Here is a 16,666-nt window from a genome sequence, read left to right on the forward strand (position 1 = left end):
TCGTGGGGTGGGCCATGAGACCCTCCCAAGCAAGCTTCCCGCCTGCGCTTCAAAGGTAACAGGCTTCTTTGGGTTATCTTGGAAAAAACTTATGTCAACTCTCAAAATTTGCCTCATGGTTCCTAGATGATGGTCCCATGGGAACAGGCGAACCACACAGAACCACCGAGGCGCCATGGTGTCCCCTCACGGGGGCGTCTTCCCAGTCGCTACCGGCCTGTCGTTCTGGAGTTTCACCCCGCAGTGGGCTGTGGCGGGGCTCCCACGGCTCCGCGTTCCCAGCCCTGCTCTGGGAACCAAGCTCTGTTGGCCTGCTTGGCCTGAGGGAGAGACTGGTGTCCGTCCAGCCCGGATCACGTTCCACTCAGAGGCGGCTAGGTGATGACAGAGCTGGCGGGACCAGTTTCCAGGCCGTGCCCTGCGAGCTGACGAGCTGACACAGCCTGACCACGCAGGTCTTACAGAGAGCGGTCGCCGGAGACACCCAGGAACGCAAACAAAGTCCTGTTTTCTAGGAATGCCCGATAAGCGAGGTCAAAGCGGAGGAGCTTCCCGGCTGGGAACGCGGAGCGGGCCTCCTCTCCGCCCGGCGCTCCTGGCCGCAGCCTCCCTGGGAGTGAGCGGCTAAGCCAAGCTGTGCTGGGCCTCTGAGCGCCTGCTTCAGAAGCAGGCCTTTCCCACCCTAAACCAAACCCGGCCTCGTCCCCTTGTCCAGACGAAATCCCACTTCCCAACAAGCAACTGTTTTCAGGGGGCTGTGATCTGTGCAGACGGTTTCCTCCCCCCGCAGCCCCTGCCCTATAGGAGCAAGCCGTATTTAACCCCCGCGAGGGAGGACTCACGAGAGGCAGGGTGGTGGCTGGGATGACTGCGATCGTGTACTCGGGAGGGAGGCCACTGCCAGAAGTGAGGTCTTTCTCAGCCATTCTCCCAGGAATGGTCGCAGACCCCAGGCCCTGTTAGCGCCTGGCTGTCTGGCTTCTCCGTGATGGCACACATCAGAGGTGGCCAAGGTTAGAGATGACAGCCTGCCGGTGCAGGAGAGAGCAAGACCGTGGGGGTCTCAGTGAGCCTGGGGGTGGCTTCTGTCGACACCATGTTCTCGCCCAGCCGGCCAGGCCCGTGTGGACCTGCGCCCCGAGCCTGCTCCTTGGCGTTGCCAAACAAGGTTACTGGGTCTCTGAATTTTCCCAAAGTTGTTAGCTTGCTAAGGACTTGTACAGGATTTTCTTTGGTAACAGAAAACAAGTGCTAACAGAAACCTACAACGGTCTCAAGAACTGACCTGCGATTGCTCAAAAGCGTTTGTGACTAACATCCCAAGTAAGCGGTTTAATTGGATATTACTCAGTTGCTGTCACGGGTAGCAGGAATTGTTCCGGGAGAGACGAGTGCTTGCGATCAGTTTTGTAAGCCACCCAGCACCATGCCCTCTGCACCGAGAAGTCCGGGAACACAGCCTCACTGGCCAGAAGACAGACCTGAGCAGTACATGGGGCGCGACTCATTCCCGTCACAGGAAGCCCGAGGCCGCAGAGGCAGCTTACACACTTCAATCCTGACATTTCAAACTCATTTTCAGTATTCTTCAGAACTGTATAAGGCCGGAGGGAAATACCATTGCTGGTTTCATACCAGGTGCTATCCAACAGACAAAACTCCCAAATTGGAATCCCAAGGGGGCTCAATTAAGAGTGTAATATAATCCCAGGCTATCAGTTCTGCCCGTACGTCCAAGCATCTCACACCTTTTCTCTAAGTTCTGTCCTGATATCCCCGGAGAGTCAACGTTGCCCCTAGAGTACCCAGTTCATGCCTCTATAATTCTGTGTCCTGCACTGTATTCTGGAAGGCTCTGTGTACCTGTCTTCCCCTTAGCTGGAGCTAAGGCTTCCTCCTCCCTCACTCTAGCTTGGGCCTGGCAGAAGGTGCTGACCACAGAGGTAAACAGAAGCATTTCAGACAGACAAGAGTGGGCTGCCCTAGCCAACTCAGAGCCTGTCTTTTTTTAGGGGAAGAAAGGAAGCTTCATAAACCTCACTGGGATCCTTGTTCCAAAGTAATTAAACTTATGAAAAGGGATGTGCTTTTCCCCTTAGAGATGGATTCCAGAGGGAAAAGAAGAATCCTGAAATACAAGTTCAAATTCTTCGCTTTGGTGAAGCTGGAGAAGGGAAACTACTTTCGGAAAGGCAGTTATGGACCCAATCATAATACTTTTGCTTGGGCTTGCAGCCAGATGAAAGAGTAAAACATTGACGGGGTTAGTCAAATAGATCCAAAGGTTAAAGACCCATTCATGGCCACAGTCAGCTTCCATTCTAAGGGTAATCATTATTTTTACTTTAAAAAAGCAAAAGCAAAAAAAGTCACCCCATGACTTCTGACTTCAAAATAGGCAGAGGTCAGTTTGTGGCTTTGGAGTAGTTCCACAACCTTCAATGCCAATATGTAACTCAACAGCCAAACTTAACAAGGCTACACAATGAAGATTACAAGTTCATACAGGGCAGAGGCTCAGATCCCAAAATGCCAGATACACAATTACGGGCTCATCATTCATTAGCTCACTGAGCACCAGTATTTCATAGCTATAGCTTTTGTCCTATAAACACGGAAAGGTAGAAAGAGTTATTTTATACATTGTTGTTGCTGGGTAATTGGGGTTACTTAAAATGCCCTCAGTGGTTTCAGAGAAGCATCCCAACTGGTTGAGGACAAAGGAAATTCAGAAATTCTATTTATTTTGTTTACACCGTGAGCTATTCCGAGAGTCATACAACAGAATGACATGAGTCTTTCTGCTTAGATCACTGGAATCAGTGACTCTTCCCAAAGAAATAAAGGAAGGTGAGTTGAGAGCTGGCTCCCTGAACAAGAATGACTCTAAGAGGCTATTCAGTAACTATTTTTAAGGTATCTGAAAAAATTTTTTATCATGGAAAATTTCATATCTATACAAATGTACAGAGACTATAAGAACTTCCGTGGTGATCGCAGACCATAAGCGACAGTCAGTGCATGCCCAATTTCGTTTGTGTATACCTTCACTCCCTACCTGACCCATCCCTTTTCAGATCTTGAAGCAAATCCAAGACATAAAATCATCTCATCTGTAAATATTTTCATATCTGAATCTAAGAGACAACAATTCTTCAATAAAATATAACTTTGATATTGGTCATTATAAAACATACAGTCAATATACTATTACAGGTATATTGCTTTTTGTCTGCTCATTTGGGTATGTGTGTGCCTGTGTCCAGAGAACCTGAAAAAAGATTCTGTGGATAAGAATAATAGTATGATAGTACCTAACACACACGGAATGTTCACTAGATGGTAAGTGCTTTAACCATATTATTTTATGCTCGTAACAACCCTCTGAACTAGGATCTACAGCAGCATTATTTAGTTACCCAGGGGTAAATCCAGGATTCACACTCAGGTCTGCTCAGCTCCCTCTAAAGCACGGGCGCGTAACCCACCATAGCAGGCAATCACTCTTTTATATCCTGGTATTACACTGTCGGCTAATCCTGCTAGTGGATTATTTCCTGAGAACACGTCCCCAATTGAAATAAGAACTATCTGATAATCAGTAAATATCCCAAGACTGAATTATGACAAAGGGGCATTTTTGTGCACATCGTTATGAAATGCATAATCAAAATTTTACCAAAAAAATTTTTTTTTGCTTTGGATTTTAGTCTGTGCATGGAGAGGGAGTTCAGTGGATTTTACCCAATCTTTGAATGTGCAGGAATAGGGGTGTGCACAGCAAATACGTCTCCAGTGGTCAAATATTCAGAAGATAATTCACTGCTCTCTTCTAAGGAGAAGAGACTGGTAGGTGGGTAAGGGTGAAGAGGTGGCTGGAAAGAATGAATTTAATATTATGATCACAAATTCACAACAAAACCACTTAGGGCTAGCTTGGATTTTGAGTGTCTGGGTTTACATAAACTTGCGATTTTTTTCAAGGCAAGACTGATTGTGTTAAATTGGTAAAAGAATGTTGAGGGGCGCCTAAGTGGCTCAGTCAGTTAAGCATCCGACTCTTCATTTCGGCTCAGGTCACGATCTCAGGGTTGTGAGATTGGGCCCTCCAGGCTCGACCAGCTCCAACTGGCTCTGCTCTGGGCGTGGAGCCTGCTTAGGATTCTCTCTCTCCCTCGTGCTCCCACACACTCTCTCTCTCTTAAAAAAAGATGGTGAAAAGTCACTGAAACAGCAGAAGTCTAATATCTGATTTTATCATCAATGAGCTAGAAGTGCCATTCATGTATTACTTAACGCAAGATGTTCAGCCATTCACCCACCCCACAAATCTTAGAGGACCATCTCTGAGCCAAACCATATGCAAAGGGCTCAGAGTCCCGAATGAGACCGGAGATAGCAGGAACCTGATAAGGCAGGGGCCAGTCAAAATTCCAGTCTTTGGTCCAAGAAGAAAGAGAAATCATCGAAAGGTCATACACAGGAGACAGATGGCATTAACTTGTGATTTTACAATGAGCCTCCAGCTACAATGCGGACAACAGGTTAGAGGGGGGTGAAAGAACTTGAGGAAACTAGCTGGCAAGCTACTAAAGTGTTCACGACACAAATGATAGTGGCCTGGAGCAGGGTGGGGCAGTAAGGCAAAGGGCACTAGATGGTCCGAGACCAATTAGGGGGGAAAAGTAATGGGATGTAGTAATGGAAGGATGTAGACAGTAAAAGGGAACAAGGCGTGAGCCTATTCTGGCTCACAGAATTTATTCTGGACATACTGAGCTACTTTTTAGACATCCAAGTGGAGACGTTTAAAGGCAGCTGGATATACATGGCGAGAAGTCAGAGGAAAGGCTAGGCTGGAGATATAAATCTGAGAGTCAGTAGCTGGGCATGGATGAGTTCACCTGGGGAGAAGGAATGGAATGGGAAGGGTATCCTGAGGATAAGATCCCTGGTCTTTTTCACACCGGGACCACAAATACTGGTGATAAATTAGAGCCAGGGTGGGCGGCACCGTTGAGCGCCCGGGGAAGCAAGGACCCAACTCTTCTGCCTCCAAATGGGCCATCCCTAGTCTTGTCAAGGTTTAATAGGGTTAGAAAACAATAACCTTTTACATTCAAAATCATCTAATAGATTCTTTCTTGGTTTAACTCTCAACCCCTGCTACATGATGCGATGCCTCTGTACGCGTAAACTTCAGTATTCTGTTTTACAAAAATGTTCATTGCTGCATCTTACGTAACAGCAAAAATTTGGAAATAAGCCACATTATTTATTAATAGGGGAATGGCTAAACAAATTATGGTGTATACATGACAGAATTTTATGGAAGCTGCTAAAATTTTATAAAGGACTAAAAATGTAGGGATATTTTTATCTTTTTTATCTTTTGAAAATTGTTTCTTTTGTGATTACAAGGGTAATATTTCCATTACATAAAATTCAATCATTCCTGAAAAAATCATGGGGAAAATGATGACAGTCTCATAGTCTTCAAACCTTTTCTTCTTAATGCTTCACTAACATATATTATGAAGCAATTTGCTTTTCTTACCTAACAAATATTTTGGACATATTTCTATATCCCATAGATCTGTCTCATTCTCTGTAATGGTTATCTAAGATCCCATTAGAAAAGCGTATCATAATTTAACTAGTCCCCTCTCCATGAACATTTAGATGGCTCTCAATTTTTTACAGCCTCAAACCAGAGAGGAATGAACATTATTTGCACACCTGCAGGAAGGTTTACTTCAGATAGACTTTTAGAAGTAGAAATGTTGTGTCAAAGGATATAAATGTTAATAAACAGATGTTGAACTGCTGAAAAAGTTTGCACCAATTTATACTCCCACCAATAGTGTACGAGAACATCCATTTGGCTTCCTTATTCAAGTCAGACATCATCATCCTTAAATCCTTGCCAATCTGCTAGGGAAAATGATCTCATTGTTTTAACTTCATTTCTTATTAATGAGAGTAAGCTTTTAAAAAAATATATGTTTAACGACCATTTGTATTTCTTCTCTCTGTTGCCTGTCCACATGTTTTACCCATTTTAGAATTTGAGTTATCTGATTATTTTTTAGAAGCTCATTACATATTCTGGATAGTAGTGATTTGTTATATAGATTGCAAATATTATTGCCCAATTTGTTTTTAAGTTTTATTAACTTTCATATTTTTATACAGTCAAATCTTTCAATTTTTCCTTAATGGCTGCTGGATTTCATGACTTATTTACAGGCTGATACAATTCTAAGTGGAAAAGCAGTATACAAAATTATATTTTCAATTGTCTCTTAATTATGGTTGTGAGGAAGGTAGAGGGAAGGAAGCAAAACAGGAGGGAAGGAAAGATGGAAAGCTAAGAGGGAAGGTTAAAAGTCTATTTCCGGGTGATAAGTTTATAAATAGTTTTTCTTTGCTTTGTGTTTTCTAAATTTCTTATGGGAATTACATATTATTTTGATAGCCTGGAAGAAGTCATTAAAATATATGTTTACATGTTTTGGCTTTAATTATTTTCTTTGGTTTCTGTACCATTTACGGCCATAATTTCCAAGGAAGATGTGTAGGGAATATAATCCAGTGGTAGAGATGGAAAGGATTTCTTTTGGAATTCAGGCTGCAAGGGCATGTTGAAAAAAAATCAACTTCCTTGCTTACGGAACCTGAACGTTTGTGGGCTCAGAATTCCGAACCTGTTGCCACAAGCTCATTATTCACTCCTGAAATTACCTGAAGGGTCTACCAAATACATAATTGTTGTGAAGGCATTGATTTTTCAACTGCCCCATGATGTGTCCCCATGGTGCTTAACCAACTTAATCATGAAAATGAGGCCCTGCTAAAGAAACAAAGCAACATTCCTAATTATGAAATGAAGTCCCCATGCCATTTCTCTTCACAAAGTGACATTTTATCTGGTTTCGTGGGGCTGATCTATTGGAACAAATTAGGAACAAATACGTGAGACATGAACACTCATTCTGAGGCTGAATGTAAAATAACTCGTTTTCTAAGGAATAAAGTCTCGAAGACAACTTCCAACCCTGGAAGTATTACCAACTCTCCTCTGAGGCTCCCCCATCCTTTCATAGTTCTCCCATCAGCTACTTAAGTTGGGAAATGAGCATACAAATGACCCTGTACAAGTCTGGCTATTACACTCCCTTTAAAACAGGGCCAGGGACTCACAAGTCCCCCAGGCCAGGTGCTGGTTTCCATCCAGGTCTGGTGGCGGATGCACTCAGGATGCAGGCAGCGTGTTCCCACCTTCACCGCTGGGTATATACAGGACCAATTTAACTTGAGCAAAGGGATCGAGAAATTTCCCCTTGCCTTGTCTTATGGCTGGAAAAAAAAAATGTACAAAGAAAACACCCGTTGCCTCTCTGGACAAATGTAGCAGGCAATGAGTTTGGTGAACGTCCACGGCGTGCAGACCACACGTCTCCCTAGGGACCATCCAGTAAATGAGCCATCAAGCTGACAGCTGAGCCTTCTCTCTGAAGTTTCATTCCAGGCCTCCCACCCCTACTCCCAGGAGGGTTGAAATTCCCTAGCTGAAGTGGCACAAATTTATTTAGTAGCTCCCTACAGTACTTTTATTTTATAGTTGCCAAGAAAACCTCTCTCACTGACTCCCCTTGCCAAAATGCTTCCTACGTGATACCGAGTGACGTTCAGCGCGCAGATGCCGTCTGCGCGGGAAAGCAGGCAGGCAGGATGGAGGGCTTCAAAGACACCAAGGAGATGACTGATCCCTGGTGGTGATGGGACTCCTGACCATTGGGCCTCGTTCTGACAACACAGAAAGGATGCCAGAGCCAAGGATACACGTGCACTTGACAGTCTGGGGGGGATAAGGTGGTCAACACGATGAATTCTGCTTGACTTGTCAGGCTTCCCCCATGCAGAGAGCTGGGTGCAGCGGACCCCATGGAAAACCACTTGCGAGGGCAGCTTTGCTTCCGGCCACAGAAATCCAACAAAGAAATGGATCAGAGAGTCACAGGGATTCCGAGAGCCTGCCAGCGAGCAATAGCATAGGTGTGGAGGAGCTCCCCGCCAGCTGCTCGCAGGGCGTGCTCCGGAAGGCAGAGGAGGGAATGATTTCCAATGAGGAGGCATCAGAACACGGGTCCCTCTTAACCCCCGTGATCTTAATGATAATTGGGGCAGCGGTGGAGTGGGGACGGGCGGGGCAGAGGGATCCTGCTAGGTTTATGTGCACACACGGCACCAATACCAACAGACAGGTTCACAGAATGAAACTCTTAAACCTTAGAGGGCACACAGCGCTAGGCTAATAAATGTTAGCCACTGTTGTCACATTACTGTTAGTAAGTGGCTAAATGTTGCGGCTGTCATCCTCAGAAAGATTAGCCACACAACTGAGGCATCCATGCAAATACACAGCCTGACGAGTGAAGGGACAATGAGACTTCTTAGCCTGTCCAGCTGTGGCTGGTGCCCTCAGAGGAAACCCAGGGCTCTTCTGACTTGGGGGTACTAGGCTGTCAGCAGCGAGGCTGGTTCCCTGAAGGCATTCTGTTGAGAAGAAATAGGAGCGTCTGAGAGGGGCTGCGGACACTGCTGGGGGGAGGTGGGGTGGTGAGGAACGCTTTACGACAGGAAGGAGTGCAGTTGGTAGCACCAACCTCAGGAAGGGACAGTCAGGCTGTTTTTGGCAACTGGCCAAACACAAACCTTTGCCAACATTAGTAATGCCTTGTGCAATATCAAAGGGGAGGGGAGACAGACTTCTGACTTGAACCAGAACTTACGGCCACATCAGCAGGTCTCATTGGATTACCTGCTCTTTCCATCAGAGATTAAACCTGAGCTATTTAAACAGAAGTCTGAAAAACCCAAGAGAATACCTATGGTTTCAGAACCACTCCCGGGTCCTTGGAATTAAATAAGAATCTCACATTTTATTTTTTATTTATGATATTGTTATTATTATTATTTATTACTTTTCTTTTTTTTAAGAACCTCACATTTTAGTTCTGGGTTATAGTTGGTATTGCTGTGTTCTCTAATTGTGTTTTGCATAAAGCTTTGTTTTTTCCAATATGATCAAAATCTCCAAGGGCAGGCCCGGAATATTTCTGAGGTCATTTTCAGAGTACCGATCACAGGCTGGACATATGACAGCAACACACATCTGAGTCCCTTTCCAAGGATTTACGGATCTCCTCCTAATTCTGGGCATATCACAGCAAAACGCACAGAAGACATCGAATTCGCCCCTAAGAAACTTCCTTTGGAAGAACTCACTGCTACTTCCTAAGCACCTACCCCTTCTGCCCCTAGCACTCAGTCTTATAACCAGGTTTCCCAAAACATCCATATTGTTGAGTAATCTATTTGAGTAAATGTGGATACATTGTCCAAAAACTATTTCAATTTTATGTAGTAGTATTCTTAATAAAAGTAATCTCTTAGATGCATAAGTAAAGTCATTGTAACTTCCCAAGATCTTAAAAGTAAATAATTCAAAAATTAGGGAGAAAATTATTTTTTAGCCTGTGTGTCTTAATTAGCTTAGAAAGTATCATCAAACCTGTAAGCAAAAGTTGCTGATGAAGAGACCTTTTGAGAGACTAACATTCTTGTTGCCTAAATGCTGGACTAATATTGATGCAGAAATAATGGTTACTTTAGTTTGCTCAATTTTTCAGCACCTCAGTTTCTCTGTTAAAACATTAAGGTCACGGGGGCGCCTGGGTGGCACAGCGGTTAAACGTCTGCCTTCGGCTCAGGGCGTGATCCCGGGGTTACGGGATCGAGCCCCACGTCAGGCTCCTCCATTATGAGCCTGCTTCTTCCTCTCCCACTCCCCCTGCTTGTGTTCCCTCTCACTGGCTGTCTCTATCTCTGTCGAATAAATAAATAAATAATCTTTAAAAAAAAAAAAAAAAACCATTAAGGTCACAAGGTGCTAGACTTTAGTCACCAACCCTGGATTTCACTCCACAAGTGACCTGTGTGGCAACATTTTATGTCCATATGTATATTACAGAGGCATTTAAAGATCTTTTGCAAATATAAGGTTTCATATACCAATAATAGTGGGGTATATTTTATATTTCCTAGAGAACTGAAATCCATGCTGATGATCTTATCTGGTAACAAATCCGGAGTGACCAATTCTGGGGACACAGCAAATTCAGACTAGTGGCCAAGCACACAGTCCTCACACACATGGCTAGATAGAGGCCAAGGGCAAATTCTCAACTGTGCTCTTGTGGAGAAATACAGCTCCCATGTGCCTCCCTCATTCTGCTTCCTTCCCTAATCCCCGCACAACCTTGGAGAGGTTACTCAACCAACCTCTGTCTGATTCCAAAAGACAGTATAGTGTAAGGTTAAGGGTAAAGATTCTGGAGCCAGGCCGCCTGGGTTTGAGTCTTGGCCCTGCTATTTACTAGCTGTGCGATCTTGGGCAAGTTACGTGACAATTCCATACTTGTTTCCTCATCATGAAATGCAGATAGAAGTTCCTGCATCATGAGAACTGAGTTATTTAATGCGAATTATTTAGAACCGTGCCTGAATGCATTAAGTACTAGAGAAACCTTAACTATTATTTTCTCGTTAGTAAAAAAGATAACACATACATGGCTTATTCCTCAAGATTTTTATAAGAATCAAAACTGATAGAGAGGATACACAAACATTGGAAATATTAAATAACACTGGCAGCTTTTGCATTTGGGGCAGGTAGGTCTCTTATATTATAAAGAGACACATCTGGCTTATAAACTGCTCTGTGGGTAGTGGAGCCCGGGGCCAAAGTAAGATGTGCATACAGTGCTGGGGCCCGGCGCTAGCCGTGAGCGAAACAGCTCAAGAACTGGTTAAGCTCCATCAGCCACCATACCTTCGTCTACTTTCCCCATCTTTGCTGAGACCAAATACTGAAGCGCTAAGATAGAGGAATTAGGCATTCCTCTGTTGATGGGCACCCGGGCTGCTTCCATAGCTTGGCTAATGTAAATGATGCTGAAATTCACACAGGGGTGCATCTGTCTTTCTGAATTCGTGTTTTCATTTTCTTTGGGTAAATACCCAGGAGTGAAATTACTGGATGATATGGCAATTTTTTGAGGAATTCGAGAAACACAACAAAACAAATGAAGGGAAGAGAGACAAACAAACATAAAACACCAGACTCTAATTACAGAGAACTAGCGGCTGCCCGAGAGGAGGTGGGTGGGAGGGATGGATGAAATAGATAAAGGGGAGTAAGAGTTCGCTTATCTTGATAAGCACTGTGAAATGCATAGAATTGTTGAAGTATTATACTGTACACCTGAGATTAATATAATACCGTGTGTTGGTTATACTTGAATTAAAAATAAAAAAGATAGAGGAATGATCTCTGTTCACTATCAGCAGCCCTGCTCAGTGCAATGAGAAAAGGTTGGCTCAAGTTGAGGTTCACCCAGTTCCATCCCAGTCTGTCAAATGCACAAATGACCCATTTTTCTAAGCAGAATAAGCTGACAGAGGAACTGTAATTCTCCAGAAATAAAACACAGAATTCCCAATAAGTAACATGGCAACCGTGCCTCGTAATGCAGTCAAAACTCTGCCAGCGCAGCCAGTCCTTGCTTTCTAGCCATTCCCTGCCTAATTATTTAGGACACGAACCCAATAGTGGACACTGCCTCATATACTCAGTGATGTGATAAAATCCAGATCCTGCAAGGCCACTTTTGGGAGAAGTTGTTTCCAATTTTTCACTGTTAACAAGCAACGCCATGATAGATAAAGGTATCTTTCCGACATGTCCAAACCTACTAATATTTTTTATCGCGTGTTTTCACAGATGAGTAGTCAAATCCAGGTATCGTGCTCACACTTAAGAATCTCTGTTACGGCCATTGCGTTGGTGTTTACCTTCCTTTGCCACAGGAAGCCGACAAAGGTTATGGGGATTCAAGGGAGTGGGCAGGCAGAGAGCGCAAATTCCAAAATCCTGCCCCAGGATACTATTATTTTATGATTCTTATTTTCCCAACTAAAATATGATCTCCATGAGGACAGGTGCCTCATTGTTTTCCTTTTTCTATCCTTCTATTTTGAGTTCTCTTCGGTGCTTAACACAGTGCTTTGCACATAGTAGGTCCCTGATAAACGGCTGTTCCTCTGAACGGCATGCCCCCCCCCCCAGCCCTCTGGTATGGGTTTGGTTCTGAAGACCCAGTGAGGCTAGAGGATGTGGGGCACTACTAGGAAACTGGGTGGATTCTGGTTTGTCCTGGGCCCCTGGCATCCATCCGGGACTTCCGAAGCCAAAATGAAGCTGGAGTCCTGTCTCAGGGATGACCTAGGACGACCAGGTCGACACCCCAGGAAACTCTGTGGCTCGGAACACACTCTCAAATCCACCCTACTCCAGACATTAATCCTTCCAAACCAGTCACGAGATACCAAGAGAAACCAGAAAGGAAAATTGGCTCCGCTTGGTGACTGCCTGTTCATATTTGGCCTATAGGTGAGAGCAACCTTTGTTCCTATAAAAGAAGGATATTAAAAATTCTGTCAGCTGCCTAAACAGGATTTACATGAATTTAACTGGCTACTACAGGACACAGTGAACCTTGGAGTAGCTTCGGTCATGAAGGTAGGGACTGGGAGAAGAGAGCACGGGAGGTCAGGTAGGCTGGCTGAGTGTAGCTGGGCAGCGGGGTGGAGGGGTGTGAGGTGTCTGTGAGCAAGCTGGTGTCTCAGTGTACCTGGAACCTTCAGAAGGACACACAACCTTCCCTCTCTTCAGAGGTAGCATGGAGACTCGGGGTGCACACGCTGGAATGCTGGTATTACCTGGTATCCTGTCTGGTCAGTTAGTCAAGGGGTAAGAAAACTTGTCCTGAGCCAGAAAGCAGAACTTCTAGACTCAGCTCTGTCACCTGGCTGGGCCTCAGTTTCTTCATCTGTAAATGACCAGATGGTACTGGGTGACACCCCTTCCCCACTTCTCTATGCAATCACTGAGAACTGACAATCACTCCTCCCGACTGTGTTTAGAACCAGACACCCTCTCTCCACCACGCCGCCCTGGCCTCCGTGTAGCTCCGTCATGTCCCACCTGGATCCCTGTCTCTCCTAACTGGTCTCACCACCTCTGCTCTCGCCCCTTCTTTGGGCTGGGCCAGCTGTTTTTCTGAAAGTCAGTTCTTGAATGCTTGTACCTTTAAGAGGCCCTGCCTAACTTCAGCGCCCACAGGGCTCCACGGTGGGGCCTCTGCCTGCCCCTGCAGCCCTATTTCCCGCCCCAGGGCTCTCCCTCTTCTCAGATCCCCCTGCTCTCTCGTGGACCTCTCTGCCCTCCCCTGTGCCCTGCTGTGCCCTTGGATTAGTACTCACCAATAAACCACGACTGGCCTGCAATGAAGTAGCAAATGAAAGAATGAAGACGAATAAATGAAGTACTAATGAAGTAAGAAGAAAAGTTGAGTAAGCACTTAGAGACTTTTATAACTATTGGACAGTACTTTCATGTTTGTTGAATCTACTTTATGTCCTTCTAAAATTTTATTTTTCTAGTGATTGACTTTTATTACATTTTATAAAAATACCAGTCCTAAATGGATTGAAAAAGGAAAAACCCCACCGGTTTACCACCACAGACAGTGTGAGGAACCCCCGGCCTGCACCTTCCTCTGTCCCGGGCAGATGACTTCTCTCTCGCTGAAGCCTCGCTGTCTCGGGAGGGCTCTGCATCCCTTCCAGGACAAGCTTGGTGTCTCCCCTCCGTGCTGCGGTGGTATGCGGTGCATACTTCTAATTATAGCATTGACTACGCTGACTGTAATTGTTGGCTTCCCTGCAGGTCCTCCCCATGCCTATTTCTGCTAACCTCAGAACAAGGTGCCTGGCCCAGGGCTGAGTGGGCAATTAAGTGTTGACTGAACTGAACAAGCCTGAAGTTTCTTACCCTAAACTCTGGTTGCCTTCCCTTTACCCAAATACTCCTTATGTTTAAGATCCTTCCGGCCGGTGTATCTCCCTCCCATGCCAAGCTGGTGTCCTGTAGAGACAGGGAGCTGAGGAAACGTGGAAGAAATGACAAGAGCTGCTTTCTGCATCTGCTGTGAATTTCTGATGCCACCCGTCCAGGTGCACTGTCCCCTCTCTAGCGCTCAGGCTGGTCCTCGAGTTAACTGAAGGAAGCTGGGCTTGTAGGTGCAACAACCGGTGACTAATGTGTGTGCCTGGTGATTAAGCAGCCTTACGGCAGCGCGGACTGTAACCAGACAAGACAAATCACCCCTGTACGTCTTGCATAAAATTAAAAGGTCAGTCCAGGAAGAGAAGGAATAATGAGATTCCTGAAGTCCTTCATCAAGTTGAAAAGCTCATTTGATTTTTTTTTCTTCAGTTCAATGGAAAACTCCAAAACCAGAAGGGATTGGAATATTACATAGAAACTACTTAAAAGCTCAATTTAAGCCTAAACCAAAGAACATGATTTCCATCATATGGAACTAATTTCTTTTTTTGAAAGTTGATAAACCAAAATTTCACTGGAAACCAGCCGGGTGCCTGTGTTTTTCAGAGAAGGCAGTCTGGGAACACATTTCCTGAACCTCAGCTTCTTGGGTTCTACTCCTGGATTTTCCCCCTGACGCCACAGAACATGTCTTTGCTCTCCTCTCTGTTGCAGAGTCCTTTTTTTTAAAAGGGGTAAAGTGATCACCTGCCCATTTAGAGGATGTAGTGTATGAAATCATCCCGAGAGCTTCCTGAGAGCCTTGGATGTACAGAGCCAGGGAACCTAGGCTCGCTTATGGTTAGCAAAAACCAGAAAACAGAACATAAAACAAAAAACCCAAAAAAACCAAGCAAGCCACAGAGACAAGTGATCTTTTTTCCAATGGAAAAGGGACTCTAACCCTCGTTCTAATTAAGAAGCAGAGAATCAGCTGATAAAGAAAATTATTAAAATTTAAGATCTGAAAAAAGTGAATTCCTTTGAAAACAGCACATTTGCACTGATCTAGGCGATACACAAGCAATCAAGGTCCACCCCCTCAGAGAGGCTCCAGTTTCATTCTGAGTTTTACGACCATTCCAGTGTCTTCTCTGCCTCTAGAGCCAGAATCCCGTTGACATAGAGGTGAACTTGGAGTTTTTGATCTGGGTTACCTGACACATTCCTGGCCAGAAAGGTGGTGCTATCTCTCCTCCTATAACTTTCCGCTGATACAAATGAGGTCAGAAGCGCCAGGAGGCGGCAATGACAGGTCTGCGTAGGCAGAGAATCATGGGCCAAGGCACGCTTTCTCTTCTGTAAGAAGTATTTATACCATCCTGTTGGCACACATGGGGAAGGCTGTAAGCTTCCAAATGTAGTTTATTGCCAAAAGGAAGTTGAGACAGCCTCCAAGCCATTGTTCTGGGGTTGCCTTTTCTTTCTTGTGTGGCTCAGGAGGCAAAAGCTTCCTCTACCCTGCCAGGCCCTCAGAGGGTGGGACTCAGGGCCAACAGAGAGGTTCTCCCTGTTCTGGGCGGGGAGCTGCCTCAGCGGCTCCTGACTCCTGGCTGGCCCGAGCCAGATGGAACAGGGGTGAGTGACCTGAGGTAGTAGTGCCCTGCCCTAGGGACAGCAAACGTGGCCTGCTCTCCTAGGACCCACAGGGCAGGCTCTGGCTTGGGCGTTGCAGAGGCTGCTAGTTGTCCTGGGTGATGCTCATAGCCCCCGCTGGCTCTCAGGAACAGAGCCCCAGGTTTGATGGTTCTCTGTCCTAGCAAATGGGGACGGTTAACTCTCCCACCTGCTGGGTCAAGGCAAACCCCGTGGCTATAGGAAAAGGGAAAACGGACAGATAATATTAGTGGAGGCTCTACTTTGAGTCACTAAACCGAAGTCAGATGAGAGTTTACGGTGTGAAGGCTGTGTTTTCAAGTAAATTCCAAGGCAACCAAATACAATCCTACTTAAGTCTCTAACCCGTCCTCATTGTCTCCTTTGTGGGCTCCTCCTCCACTCTCCCTTAAAGGGCGGGCTCTTTCCTAAGGTTCTGTGCTTGGCCTTTTCTTAGCTTTCTTTCCAGAACTACCGCTAGACCAAATGGTGCCTTCGCTCAAATTAGAAAAAGGCTCCCCTTTCTGAAGACATGTTACCACCAGCTCCTAGAAAATTCATAGTTATGACACAAATCTTCAAGGACTCTGACGGGGTGCCTGAGAGTTGTTTAGTGCACAACGTGCCCAGCTGTGCAGTTGCTGTGTGCAACTGAATCCCACGGATTCGAACATTACCCTAGACAGATGGCTCCCCAGTTTAGATCTCTACCGTGACACCCCTCTCCAGAGATCCAGACCTGCATGAAAAATTAGAGAGTGACTGACTTGGGGGCATAGCTACTAGGAATGTCAAACCTTCAAACAACAAAGGATGGAACCTGGATTTTACCCAACTGCTGTCTTCACTCAGTTAAAAGTTTTAGAGTTCTCAGCTGGGAATCTGGAAATCATCCTTAATGTCTACTCCTCAGACCCCATACCCAATTCCTCAGCGTCCTCCTTGCTCTCCCTCCTCCCCCTGCTGTCCTGGCTTGCTTCAAGTCATGCCTATTTCTTTTTTTTTTTTTTTTAAGTTTGCTTATTTTTAGTAATCTCTACACCTAGCATGGGCCCA

The 16,666-nt window shown here is 45.3% G+C and overlaps 1 protein-coding gene across 4 annotated transcripts in view; it reads right to left on the reverse strand.

Moving 5' to 3' along the window:
* PRKCH (protein kinase C eta) overlaps positions 1-16,666 on the reverse strand; it is a 221,880-nt gene that overhangs the window by 27,151 nt on the left and 178,063 nt on the right. The gene's annotated exons all lie outside the window — the stretch shown is intronic.

The sequence above is a fragment of the Ursus arctos genome, unplaced genomic scaffold, assembly GCF_023065955.2.
Source record: "Ursus arctos isolate Adak ecotype North America unplaced genomic scaffold, UrsArc2.0 scaffold_25, whole genome shotgun sequence".
NCBI lineage: Eukaryota > Metazoa > Chordata > Mammalia > Carnivora > Ursidae > Ursus > Ursus arctos.